Source organism: Sabethes cyaneus, chromosome 3, assembly GCF_943734655.1.
Source record: "Sabethes cyaneus chromosome 3, idSabCyanKW18_F2, whole genome shotgun sequence".
Classification (NCBI taxonomy): domain Eukaryota; kingdom Metazoa; phylum Arthropoda; class Insecta; order Diptera; family Culicidae; genus Sabethes; species Sabethes cyaneus.
The window spans coordinates 72820766-72835579 of NC_071355.1; the positions used below are offsets into that span (position 1 = coordinate 72820766).

Below are 14814 nucleotides of genomic sequence, written 5' to 3' on the forward strand. Positions count from 1 at the left end.
CTTCAAAATGCGTGGGTTTTCAAAAGAAAAAATGCGTGGGTTTTAGGAAGCAAAAGCAGCCGAAACGAACTCCAAAACAAGAAGCAACGATCAGGCCCAATAGTGCGAAAGCTGAACGATACGATGCTTGCATGGCGAAACATATGTGAAATTTGACTCTCAATCCTTGCCAGGACCAAGTGTTATGCGGTGCGAAAAGGACAAGTATTAGTTTAGTCTGTAACATTTATTTAAGTTGAAAAATTCGGTAAGATTAGGAAATCAACAGTAGAGTGGTATACCTCCAAGGATGTCACATTCGTTCCAATCTAAACGACATTACTTACTTACTTAGGTGGTTTGCCGTCCTAAGACAAAGCCTGTTGAACAAAGTTTCTCCATGTTGAAGGCTACCGCTCTCCAATTCCTCGGACACCGAGTACTCTCCACCAGATCTCGCTCCACCTGGTCTTATCATCTTGCTCGGTACTCTCCTGGTCGTCTTGTTCCTACCGGATTTGAGGAGAACATCATCTTTGCAGGGTAGTTGTCCGGCATTCTTGCAACATGCCCTTTTGGAGACTGGGTGCGCCATAGAGCTGTCAATCAAAGTAACAATTCCAAGTTTTATTACGTTCGTATAGTGGTTTCCATGACCAGTTTCATAAAACCGCTAATAAAACTATGAGCTTCACCAGAACTTTCTGATGACCGCTATAAAACGGCTTTCTGACCAAGTTGCCGTTGAATGTTTTCATAACCTCTAAAAGAATTAGGTTATAAGCTCAAGTAGTCGTATCACGCTTTGCTGAAAGCAGCAATAAAACCGGTTAAGCTTTCGCTGCCCTACAGCCATCGCCATAATTTAATAAAGCTTTTCGTTTTTCACTCTGGTAAAAGCTAAATAAATTCGCCTGCTTTACCAACTTGAAAATACACCGTGAGCAGCAAAGTTAAAGTTTTACTGTCAGATTATTCTGATCGATTTGGTTTATAGCTACCATAATAAAATATCTCATAGCAATTCCATTGGTTTGCAGCATATGCGAATTTAATTTTATCGTGTATATTGATATGATAGGCGGATAAAATCAACGCGCCACTGAAATTTTGCAGTTTTCGAAAACTGGCTGTCTTACCAAAATAAGTTAGAAAATCTCAATTTCTAGCAAAATCATATTAGTTACATCCTCTGACAGGAAAATCGATTGATAATAACTTTCTTTCTGCAAAACACTTTGCTTTGTTGAATGCTTGTTTGCGAGCTAAAACAAAATGCTAGAATACTAGTGTTTGTACTCGTATCTTCTTTGTATTTCACAATACAACAATAAAACTAGCGGTAATGATTAATACCATAATAAAACCTTTATAAAATTCAAGTAAAACCAAGTGGCTTTAGAATTGTTACTTGGGGAACGACATAAATCCCTCTGATTGCCCGGAAATTCGATCATTTGAAGAATTTTGGACCTTGAAGAAGGCACGTCTTAGGAAACATGCAGCATAGCATAGTTTGACCGCCCGTGAGTGGCCCGCGATTGATCTAGATCAGCTGAGATTGCACAAAGATCCATTAGAATGATGCTTGGGAGTAGCAGATCATTCTCACTGTGCATTTTCTGGTGATCTAATTCTTTGTGATGATCAAGCGCATCACAGCGTAGCTGTGATAGTTTTAAGGCGTGTTTTACAGGATGCAAACTTTGTATTGCTAGAAATTAAACTGTGTTGTACATAAATTGTGAATCTCGGATGACCTTTGTCACAATCTCGAGTTTTGCAAGTTTCTGAGGAGCTCAACCTTAGATGATTCATTTTGGCAGTTATGTAACTATGAAAGCACGGGTAGTTTAATATACAAATTTACAATTTTTTCTCCCAGTAAAGAAGAAAACAACTCCCTCCATTGGTTAGCCAGAAAAAATAATGCGGATATCATTGAAATATTTGCCGTGATGGTATAACATTTCGCTGAATATCATTTTGCCGAAAGTTAATTCTCGGTTGACCATAACGCGGAATGTACCGTTTCACGGAAAACCTTTTCGTGGAAAGTAGCATTTCGCAGGGGGGATCCTCTCCTTACTCGCTGTTGCTTGTTCGGACCCAACTGAAGGAAAATAATAGAGATCAGTAGACCTAGGAAAACTAATTTCTAAAACTAATTCTAAAACTGATTTCTGCGGAGGAGGCTGCACACCCCCCTCCCCACCCCTTCGCAGTGGCCGGCGCTTCCGACGGCGGGTCGCCGGCAATACGCGCGGTCTGCAACCATCTCGCCCTGAATCATCTAGTGTTCCTATGGGTAGTTTTTGGTGGTTTTGTTATTGTCTAATGTTTTATGGAAGAGTCTAAAATTTCTCGAGTTCGATTAGTTTTTAAGTTACGCGAAAATTTCTGTTTTATTTGTATGAGAGTCCTTATTCCCCTAACACAGGGGTCTCAAACCATCATAAAATAAATTCATGGCTCCAAAATCCTTCACATGAAAAATTCCATTTGGTTCCATTTGCTTGATTATTTCTCGAGTTATGAAGAAATTTGTGTTTCATTTGTATAGGAGCCCCCCCTGTTAAAGGACGGAGAAGTCTCAGTACACCATAAAAAAAATTCCTGCCTCCAAAACCCCCACATGCCAAATTTTGTTTCCATTTGCTTGATTAGTTCTCGAGTTATGTAGAAGTTTGTGTTCCATTTATATGGATGCCCCCTTCTTAGGGGGATGGGTCTCTAACCATAAGAACCTTTCTCGGCCCCAAAACCCCTGCATACAAAATTTCACACCGATCAGTTCAGTAGTTTTCGATTCTATAAGGAACATACAGACAGACAGAAATTTATTTTTATATGTATGGAGGATTGTTTTTTCACGCGTTTGATTACCAATTTTCCCATGGAAAATGAATTATTACATAATGGGACAGCATGCTGGTTTACATTAACTTTATTCGTGATTTAATTTTGTGCGACTTTTCACATTTTATGATAATTAAATGATTAGTTAAGTTTCATGTGACTAATATTAAAAACCAATTATCCTAACTAAAACCGAGACGTAGGCTGAACTGCGTTTTATTATATCATACATTAAAAATACGACGTTCATGAATGCATCTACGATTGCGAATGCAAGAATGCATTATTTCGTGAGAAAAAAGGTTATTAAAAATGAGTAATTTACACAAACTATGGTAACACCTGCAATAGACGTCTTACTTGAACTGTTCAAACCACGATCGCCGGAAATGCGCGGCATTGTTAGTTACATCGTCGTCAGTTAGACAAAAGTGGCGGCTTGGAGGTGTTTATAATTCAAACAACCCTGTTTATCTACACAAAACGGTGTGGTGACTTTGGTCCAAGCTACCGTACACACCTCTTCCTTGCGATAGTAACTGGCATGCAGTGTGAAACGCCATGTTAAACAAACATACTTCCCAATGAGTGCGATGCGAGTAGGTACCAAGTGCACTTGGTCACAATGTACACTGTCGCCTTCGCGGTTGTGACTGTGGGTATGCAGCGTTACTATATTATGCACCATTCCGTTCCAAAATCACCTTTGGCACGTTGTTGCATTGCCTCGTCGGCACTCTAGAGACTGTGTTTATCGGAGTCATGCAACTCGAAGTGTTTTATGGAACCGGGCAAAACAAACTGTGATTACAGAGATTAGAAATTGGTACAATTTTGTTTACTAATGCCATAGTAAACAATGTTTATAATCTTCTTGAATTTGAGTAATAGTTTAACCTCGCCCTCAATTCTCTCAATTCGACAGATATACTGGCTGTAGAGCATCGTGTCTATATTGATACAAATAATCTTTTCTAAAGCCAGTATATTTAAGAAGCTGAAAACGAAAGCCGTACCGACCGCTGAATAAACAAACCTGGAAGCACGCTCGTCATGCAACTTCTGTCCGATCGAAGTGCAGGCTTCCTTCTTTGATGGTAGAGGAAGCGATCAAAATACGGCTGCAACGACGACTGGACAGTCGAATGTGCCGCGTCTCACAACCGATTCATCGAAACATTCGTGTCCGGAGATAGTCATCTGCCCTAATAAACTTTCGCTGGTGGGTTTCCTAGCTAGCTAGCGGCCCCGGTATCGGTTTGCCTGCTCGGGGAAAGACTTCCAGGGGACGGACGGCAGGGGAGGAAATTCAGGTCACACCGCAGCAATACTTTTCTTACCCACTTCTGTAGGTATCGTTTATGTTGTTTTTCTCCTGCGCGCTGGCTGGCTGGCTGGTTGGTTGGCTGGATAGCGCGTGATTTTCAGAACGATTTCCTTTCCTTTCACTTTATTGCACTCTTCCATTATTGTGTATAAATACATTTTAATGCTTTTTATTACGATTTTTCAACCCTGTTTTACTGTAGCTGCTTAGCAGGCAAAGTTCACTGCATGTTGTATTATATGCTCGGACGATTACCTTCTCGAGGTACCTAACCTACCATGGCGAACCGTGTCATGGTGTAACTGAACTCAGCTTTTTCCGATCTTGAGGGAAATACACTGTATAATTATTTTGAAATGTATTTCGATAGTTTTTAGAAATTAAATGAATACTATTTTTGAGTTTGTTTCAGTTTTTCAGTATGTAAATAGAGGAAAGCAATAAGTACACTTTAATTCACGGTACCTAGACAGTGTGCAGCGAAAAGTTGCCATTTCCGGTAATCTGATTGCTAGCTTTGTGCTGTGCGGCTATGGTACGTGTCGCTACGTGTTCACGACGACGGACGAATAAAAAATTGACCTAACGAAATACCAGTTTGACCAGACTAAGAAAGAAATACCTTTCAGCAACCGACCGAGCAACCAAGCGTATGTACCTACATAAAAATGTTATTGCTGAACCATGTGTCATATGTGTCGTGAATCGTCTCTTACAGTTATTAGCTATGCTTTAATATCTCTAACATGAATATTCGTTATTAATTTTCTTGAACTTCTTAAAGTAATCTGTTTTGATGCCTCAAGAAACGAGTTCAACTACCTCAATTGAAAAGTTATTTCCTTTTGCAAAACACACGTGTTCGCAAACGAATAACGATAGCTTCATCTGAGCAGCAAGTTTCCGTATTATGTATCTCTCATGCTTGTGTAAGACCTTAAACTAATGCAATTATCTTTAATCTCTTTAGTTTCAGAAGCCGGTCTGCAAAACGAAACTGGATTATTGCGGTACTTGAAGCTGACTGACTGTCCGTTACCGGTAAGAATTATTCAAAAGAATGCGATTGTAGATTTAAACGACACGTTTACCTATCAAAAACCGGAATGTCTGTTTCTATGTGCAGTAGAGTGTCCCAAAATAGCACTATGTCAGAAAACCTGGGGGCTCACCCCTCAAATGATAGCTTAGGGTGTCACAACAAAACTTTTATATGACGTCAATATTGGTTGCCGCGATTTAGGGGTCGCACATTTGAGTTTTATGAAAAAATGGCATTTTTCAGGAGTAAATTCAGAAAAACATTTTTAGAAATGTTAAAGTAGGTGAAAAAAGGTACTTAACTATTTTTTTCACATTCATTGGGATCTGATACATTCATAAAAAAGTAATGGTGGCATGTTTGGAGTCATATTTGGTTACAAAAATTTATTGAATTTGGCAAAAATTTAGAATTTTCGAAATTTCATTTAAATAAACGTCAAAACAGGGTATCGAACAGTATCTCAAAGTAACGTACGTATACTGTATAGATGGGAAATTTTATGACAAATAACTTTGCCGAAGAAAGTATGGACGTATGTTCAAATCTCGCTGAGGTATTCACGTTTTTGTGAAGGCGGGACCAAACATATTTTCGCAATTTTCAAATTTTAGTAGTTCCACGTGAAAAAGATAAATGAAAAAACTTGAAGTATTTATTCTAAACGTTACCTAGGTGTTTGATGGGAAGAAATATGCACCTTCCACAGAATTTAGCACCAGTTAGGCTCAAGAATCACTTATGAAAAGGGCGTATTTATATTAATAGGTACTACGTTTGAAAAATCGTATCTCCCGAAACTAGGGTTGCTCCAAAATGATGCCTAAGCATGAGTTGTAGAAAATTGATTTTTAAACCTGAAAAAATAAACTCTGAAATTTTTTTTGACCCTTTTTGTACTATCAGTAGATGGTAGAATCAGCAAGGTGTATTCAGATAAATTGAAAGGTAATACAGTGGTATTCCGATTATATCTACACCTGGTTTAATCTACACCCGATTTTAGGTACCCCCGATTTTGTCTACCATTTAGACCCGGTTTTATCTACCTTTTTTTAAATTGTCATTTCGACATGAAAATTTGCAAGATTTCATGAATTTATGCATAACAGGGAATATTTCTCTGTATTTTATAGTTTACTATATGGCATCTGTGGTATGTAATTATATACAGAATGGGTATAATAATGCTGAAGTCAAATACGCAAAGTAACTTGCATTTATTTTGTAACGCATATTTTTAACATTTCATAATGATCCTTTGTGATATTTTTCTATACCGTAACGCTAACGGGCACACCCCGTCTCCGCTAGAAACTATGGTTATCACCTTTCTTTCCTTAAAAATTTTAATCTTTTGAACCATTGAACCGATTTGAATAATTTTATTACCAAATAAAAGGAATTTTATTGAGCTTTTCAAAAAAAAAAAACAATAAACTGACGTTCAAAGTTTTTTATGATTGCAAAAACATTTTTTGTCGGAGCCTTGAAACTCTTAAAATCACTTAAAACATTTAAAATATTCGTTTTTGCCTTTCTACTATATAAATATATAGCAATCACTCGGAAACCCGGAAATGAAAAAAAGGTTTTATTTTTTCATTATACTTTCAATGGCAAGCTAGTTGTTTACATACGATATCAAAAACAGATATCTGACATTTTTAGTTTTTGAGATACTCTTTTTAAGAAATAAAGATGCGAAAATGCAATGGACTCGCATTGCGTTTTACTTTGGAGACGCATTTCTTTGTCAAAAAACCCCTTTTATTACAAGTAAAAACAAAAACCATGCGTCTCCATTGTATTCTTGATACTTTTTGAAGAACTTCTTTGGTCTGCACACCATGGAAACAGAAAAAGTGAATGTTTTCAATATATTTGCGATAATAAAAAAAAGTTTGGGCTTTAGTCCAATATTTTTTTGCTGAAAGCTCATTAAAATACTTTCCATTTGGTATTAACATAATTGAAATCGGTTCAATGGATCAAAAGTTATGAATTTTCAAAGAAAAAAAGGTGGAAAAAATGGTAACTTTTGAGACCACACTGACTCAGAAAAGAGAACCCGTAGTAATACGGATCCAAAATTTACTACAAAGGAATAAGTACACAAAATTAGAATAAAATCGGAGCAATTTTGAATTTCGATATGTCTTTTTTCATAACATTGCTGAGTTGACGTGCGTTATGGCTAATGGTTGATATGAATAAAATGAGCCCTACGCATCAAATTACGCTAAAATAATACATAATTGAAAAAATTGATCAATATTAACAATATTTTTTGTTCATTTAAATTATTTTGGAGCAATTTATTTTTCCCCAAATTTGTCTACTTTCCAAATATATCTACCAAAAATTTTCGGATGGGTAGATAAAATCGGTAAACCACTGTATTTATTCTAGTTGCTAACAATGTAATATAACACGGATAACATATGAAATGGACACATTTAAAATAAAAAAATAAAACACATTAAATTTTTTTTCAAATATCTTAAATACGGCTGCATTTAGAAGCTAATTATTATTTTGAACGCGTGTTGTCAAGCACATACGAAGTTGTTCTTCAAATTCAAATATATGTATAACGAGAAATATAAGAATAACAATAAGAAATATAATAATAATCTTAGGTTACAAAATATTCATAAAAGTCGTTGTTCTACAAAATCCTTTGATAAATGTTGCACCATTTCAGAAAAAAGTCTCAAAATGCATCAAATCACCACTATTTTTCCAAAAAAATCGAGGTTACCATTTCCTGTATATTTTAATTTTACATTTTTTCCTGACTTTAGAACATAGAGAATTTTTTTTTTTAGTGTTTATTTTTTTCATGTTTAAAACTCAATTTTCAAAAGCTCACGCTTATACTTCATTATGGAGCAAACCTAGTTTCAGGAGATACAATTTCTCAAACGTAGTACCTATTAAAATAAATACGCCCTTTTTAAAAGTGATTCTTGAGCCTAAATTGTGCCAAATTCTTTGGAAGGTGCATGTTTCCTCTTATCAAAAACGTTAGTGACGTTTAGAGTAAATAGTTACAGTTTTCTCATTTACCTCTTTCACATGAAACTTCTAAAATTTGAAAATTACAGAAATGTGTTTTGTTGCGTCTTCAAAAAATAGTAAATAAACTCCGCGAGATTTAAAGATACGTCCTTACTTTCTTCGGCAAAGTTGTTCGTCATAAAATTTCCCATCTACACAGTGAAGCTACGTTGCTCTGAGATACTGTGCGATACCCTGTTTTGACGTTTATTTAAATGAAATTTTGAAAATTTAAAATTTTTCCCGAATTCAATAAATTTTTGTAACCAAATATGACTCCAAACATGCCACCATTACTGTTTTATGAATGTATCAGATCCCAATGATTGTGAAAAAATAGTTAAGTACCTTGTTTCATATATTATAACACTTCTAAAAATATTTTTTTGAATGTACTTCTGAAAAATGCCATTTTTTCATAAAACTCAAATGTGCGACCCCTAAATCGCGGCAACCAATGTTGACGTCATATAAAAGTTTTGTTGTGACACCCTAAGCTATCATTTGAGGGGTGAGCCCCCGGCTTTTCTGACATAGTGCTATTTTGGGACACTCTAATGTGCAGTCTTGACGGCTCTCAACCGCAGTTCAAACTAGACAGGAAGTAAAATAATAATCTGCTGCCCATTTAAAAGGCTAGTTATGATAATCCTTCATCCTTAGTTTGAGACTTTTATGAACCTCCCTGGTTCATAAATTTAAGAGTACCATTTATTTGATTTTTATGATTCGACGTCGACTTTACGATTCACTCTTTTCAACCTCCCCACAAAAGAAAAACCTCGATTCGAAGCTTCGGTTGTTCGCACGATGTGATGACTTCTCTGTCGATTTACACAGACTTACAGATTGCTTCATTCGTGTTATGATATTTGATTTTTATTTTACTCATTCGCAACATAAAATAAAACTATGCAATGAAATTAAAATTCATAATTATGAACCCCAATATTATTATGGTACATTTTCATTGAATGTCATCTGATCTCAAAACTGACACAAATTGCACTTTGAATAGGAAATCAGTTCACAATCTTTTGGTTTTGACCGTGTCTTGTTAAATCATTTTCATGTAGTCAAAATCGAGTATTCAACGTCTTACTCACCGCAAATGGCTTTAATCAAGAACGTTCCAGCTAGTTTTATTAATTCATACTCTATAATCCTTTTTCGATTTCTTTCCATAATTTACTACATCACTATCAAACAAATCGAAGCACATGCTATTTTAACTTGCTTTAACTAACAATAAGTTGGATACCTACAAAGGCTTTTTGCATTCCCCCCGTTTTCTTGAAAAGGTTAGCTTTAGAACTTACAACTCCATTACTCTGGCTTATTATATGATACTAGAATTTTGCAATTTCGCTAAGTCATGAAAAGTCTTATATGTACCTCATTCGAGATTTTAGAAGTGGCATAAAATCTCATATAAGCAAATAGCGTAGAATTGCTATTATTTTTTGCATTCCTAAACTTTGTAGCAATCAACAAGTTTTTGTAGTAAAATCATCAAATCATCATAGTCAAATCATGAAACTTTGTTTAATCAAGTCAAAAGTATGGGGTTTTCAATGGTCGCTCAATTAATACATTTACAAAATCGGGTTCGCTAGCGATTAAAACTAACTCAAACCCCGGGGAATAAACTCGAAAAGCACCAATTCATTTGAAAAACATCGGGAGAATTGAATGTCATCGATTGGGTACCGTGATGAATTCACAAACGGTCCAATTTGCCTGATTCTCTCCTAGATCCACAATAACACGTTCATTTGCTATTGCGTAAAAATATAGTTTGATAGAAAACATAAAATATTCACTCCAAAATACTGAATCTATAATGATACAGAATAAAGAAGGGTTCATTCAACGAATTGGTAGAACGAATTGCATTTTTATGTTCCGTTTTCTTACTTCACTTACGTGAAAAAAATAAATTATCACGTGGAGAATATAGCTAGATGATCGCTCATTCATTTACCTTCCACGGAAACTAATGTCTATTTATCCTGCTTGTACAAGAACGCAGAAGAAAACCCTTCATCCGTTAATGAGTTCTTCTTCAGTATATACTACATGCATTCGTTCTGTCTCGTTAAAGCTTGAAACATATGAATGAAAACAATGTTGGTCCGACGCAGTGATGTATGATTTATACACATCATGCTAGTTTTAATTGCTAGTCTGATTTTATATTTGTGTATTATGCTATAGAACAATATTTTTACGTTGAAATACTACGACTTCTAGCTTTCTAGCGCGTATAATTGCTCGTCCAGTTTGCACCAACTCATTATAGTTTTTAGAAAATTAATTTGTTTACGATTTAAGACTGCTGCACTGCAGTTGATTACAGCGTAGCTGAAAGGTTTTAATGTTTTATAAATCATCGTTGCACGTTTTTGTGCCATTTCGATATATTGTACCGTAAAGTAGCGATTTGTTTTGGGCAACACTTTGACTGGTCCACTCAAAGCTGGAATATTTCCAAACAATCTTTATTGCAGTCCACACCCATCTTTGTCGTAGCTTGGCAAAAAAATGAAAGAAAGTGATGATTAGTATTTGCTTTATAGGGGGCCTCCGACTCTCCCATAAACAGAAACGTCATATAATAGTGATCGTCACGTGACGACGAAGCGATACAGCTTTGGGTTCGACTCAGGTGGATCCGATGTGTTTGAAAGTTGTGACAGTAAATGAGGGTTCAATAATTCATCGTGACGATCCCTTCGAACGTTTCATACTTTTCGTTGCATGAACTTATTTATGACCATAATTAGTCATATATCGGTTGACATAACCACTTTGTAACAACTGTAGAGCTGTAGTAGACGTGGTACTTGCAAGAAGGGCTTAAAAAAGGGTCTACAGCATGGAACTCCTTTTCTCCGGAATTTGGCTATCGGACTTCCTGAATAGGAGCGATCGCTACTTCGAGTCGATGTAGCTCTCGAGTAAGCAAGCCAGCTCGTGCCGATTTATGGAGAGCAGGGCCCGACAACGTCACCTTCAATTGCATAGCGTCACTCAATAATGAAGTAGTGAAGCTTCGGTTTCAACAGAAGCAGCACCGCTTCAGTTTCAAACTGGCTTCAGTCAGCGTCAGCGAAACGGGTTTCACTTCGTGATGACCATAGGTTTCAACTTTTCATTTGTACTTTTCTATCAAATATTCAGAAGAAGGCCAGCAACTATGAATGCAAATGAATTGAATTTGAGTAACATTTCCTACAATGAATGCAACGCATATTAAAGTTAACCTTGTAAATGTCGACAAATCGTGCCTGACTTTCTGCCGTCGTCAATTGAACCAGCCTCCAACTTCAACTGAAGCTTGCTTGAAACGTTCTGTTCAACAAGTGAAGCAAGTCACTTCATGTATGAAGCGAAGGTAAGAGAAAGTCAGTTTCATTTATTTGTTTTATTTCATTTATGAGAGTAACGGTTTATTATCTAACCGAGGTCTTAGACATAGCTTGCGGCATACAGCCGCACTTGCGCGTGTCATTATCCCGGAATAGTTGTTCTAACTCTTCACGAACTCTGTCCTCCTTCGGGCCCTTTTCTTCAGGATCGTGGGCAACTCATTCCGCGCTCGTTGATACTTGGTCAAATTCTCCTTCGTGGCAATGCTCATTCCAAGGCCTTTTTTCCTTTCAATTGCATGTTGCATTCCCCGTCAAACCAGTCATTCCGCGCGCTCGTGGTTAATTCGCCTAGCACCAGGGTTGGGGCCTCATTAACGTCCTTATTTTGTGATCTTTGTCTATTGTTTACTGTTTATTAATTAAAAGTCAACAGATTTTTCTATCCTACTGACTACTTAAAAACTAATAGCAAGAGCTCTAAATCGGGTATTCAGCACGTTGCGGCTGACGTCAAAGTCGAAGTAGGACACAAAACGGTTGAAGTTCCGTTGTAAGCCGGTTATAGTACCGAAAGTACTGTAGTTAGTTCTCCGATGTGGTATATGCAAGAAGGAATTGTTCCGCGTTAAGTGAGACCGAGTTAAGATGTCTAGTCTTCCTAGAATCCAAGGACAGTCAATCCGGGATGTCAGAACATCTGATACGAAGATGGCTCTAGTTACGTCCCGACGTGTTTGCGGGGTGTCCAAGTTGATTAATCTGTAGCGCTGTTCGTAGCTTGGTGGCCGGAACGGATCATTCCATGGTAACCTACGGAGGGCAAAGCGGATGAACCTCCGTTGTACCGACTCTATTCGAATGACGCCGTTTTGGTAATACGGGCTCCATACGGGAGCGCAATACTCGAGGTTGGAGCGAACCAACGCACAGAAGAGTGATTTCAAACAATAAATATCGTTGAAGTTCTTGGCGATACGCATGATGAATCCCAGGTTTCTGCAGGCCTTGTCGACAACGAATGAAACATGCTGTTTGAAAGTCAATTTAGAGTCCAGCAGTACTCCAAGATCCTTGACGCAATCTACACGGCGTAAGAGTACGCTTGATAATCGGTAATCGAATATTATAGGGTTCAGCTTTCTCGAGAACGTTATCACTTCACATTTGTCGGGATTTAGTACCAAGCGATTGTGTTTGCACCATCCAGCGAATATCAATAGTTGCTCCTGGAGTGCGAGAGTGTCCGATGAATCGTTAACTTTCGAAAACAGTTTCAGGTCGTCGGCGAACACAAGCCGAGGACCTTTGAGCATTAAGTTGACGTCGTTGAAATAAATAAGAAAGACCAACGGTCCGAGATGGCTACCTTATGGGACTCCAGAAAAAGCGGTGAAAGCCGGTGAGGTGAAGCCATTGATAGACACGTTGATAGGACGGTTCGTCAGATACGATTTAAACCACTGAAGCAGCGGCCCTCCAATAACCAGTTTGTCCAGTTTTGCAACGGCGATTAGATGATTTAGCTTGTCGAAGGCGGCGGAGAGGTCAGTGTAGATAACGTCCGTCTGGGATCGGTCGTCAAAGTGTAGAAAACGTCCGTCTGGGATCGGTCGTCAAAGCAGTCCGTTACGTACGTAGTGAGCGTTAGTAGATTGGTAGACGTTGAGCGCTTCGGCATGAATCCGTGTTGTTCATCAGCGATGTATTGCTGGACGAACGAGGAAATTGGCACGATTACAACGAGCTCGAAGAGTTTTGATAATGCACATAAGGCAGAGATTCCTCTGTAGTTGTCTATGTTCCTTTTGTTCCCCTTCTTATGAACTGAAAACATGTAGGCGGATTTCCAAGCAGAAGGAAATATGCCTGAGCTAATCGAGTAGTTAAATAGACGTCGGATTGGAGCAGCCAAGGCATCAATGCAGTTCTTTAAAAATATTGAAGGTACGCCATCCGGTCCACTGGAAGTTGAGCTTTTCAACTTCAAAGCGGCCTGCTTGATCATAGAATCATCAATAGACAGGTTAGTGAGAGAATCGCTGAGATTTGGACCGCTGACTAAAGCAGTCGATACTTCTGTTTCGGACAGCCTTTCATCGACAAAGACGCTGGAGAATTTCCGCGAGAACAGTTGACAAACCATATCTAATTTAGTCGCAGTTTGGCTTCCAAGGAACATGGCTGATGGAAGACCGTCGTCTTTCCGTTGTGCACTAACATATTTCCAGAACGACTGGGGGTTACGCTTCAGCCTTCGCTCAACGTTGTTTAAGTATTTGCGGAAGCAGTGTCGGCTTAACTTTTTGTAGCGCTTGTTGAGGGCCTGATAGTGGTTTCGCAGAGATTGGGTTTTATACCTTGAAAACCTCCTCAAGGCAGCCTTTCTTTCAGATTTAAGGCGACGTAGTGTGGCGTTTATCCAAGGCAGGTGCGGCTCTATGCGTATCGTCTTTTTCGGCACGTGGCGGTCGATGATATAATTTAAAATGTGCGAGAAGGTCAAGGCGGCAGCATTTACGTTGTTCTCTTCCAAGGCTGCGTTCCAGTCGATACTGTTTAGTATACCTTGGATCGCATCAAAATCGGCACAGTTGAAATCGTAATACACAGACAACGGTAAGTCGGTCGTTTTGCATGGTGTATGTTGATAAATCGGAACTAATAGCGGTGGATGATTGAGAACATCTTTAACGAGTGGAGCAGGCGCCAACATATATTCTGGAGCCTGACTGCAAACACTAGCGAAGCAGAGATCTAAGCAGCGTCCGTTTTCATTGGTGATTTTGTTAATTTGCTGCACAGTGGCTGTACTATAGCAGTCGAACAACTGGGTGGTGATCGGGGGAGGAGTTACAGAGCTGAAGTCGACGAACAGATAGCCGTTGCCGCGTTCACGCCAATTAATCCCGGGGAGGTTAAAATCTCCAAGAATTAGCAAGTCATCAGAGGCGGAGGCTGCCGAAGAAATTGTGGAGACCGATGCCATATGAGCCTTGAGGAGTACGGCGTCCCTTTCTCGATCCGGTGGGAAATAGACATCGCACAGGAATAGAGAGCGATCGGATAAATTTATAGACACCCAAACTTGCTCAACAGGTAACCAGTCATTGTGTTCTAAGACAGAGGCCTTGAGTTGGCGATGAACCGCTACTAAAACGCCGCCGGCCGTT

At 38.3% G+C, this 14814-nt stretch overlaps 1 long non-coding RNA gene across 1 annotated transcript in view; it reads left to right on the plus strand.

The window, feature by feature from the left end:
- Positions 1–14814, plus strand: part of LOC128742025 (uncharacterized) — an 82715-nt gene that overhangs the window by 33476 nt on the left and 34425 nt on the right. The window contains exon 2 of the long non-coding RNA XR_008412244.1: positions 5136–5206. This is a non-coding gene — a long non-coding RNA (uncharacterized LOC128742025). The remainder of the gene's footprint in view (positions 1–5135; positions 5207–14814) is intronic.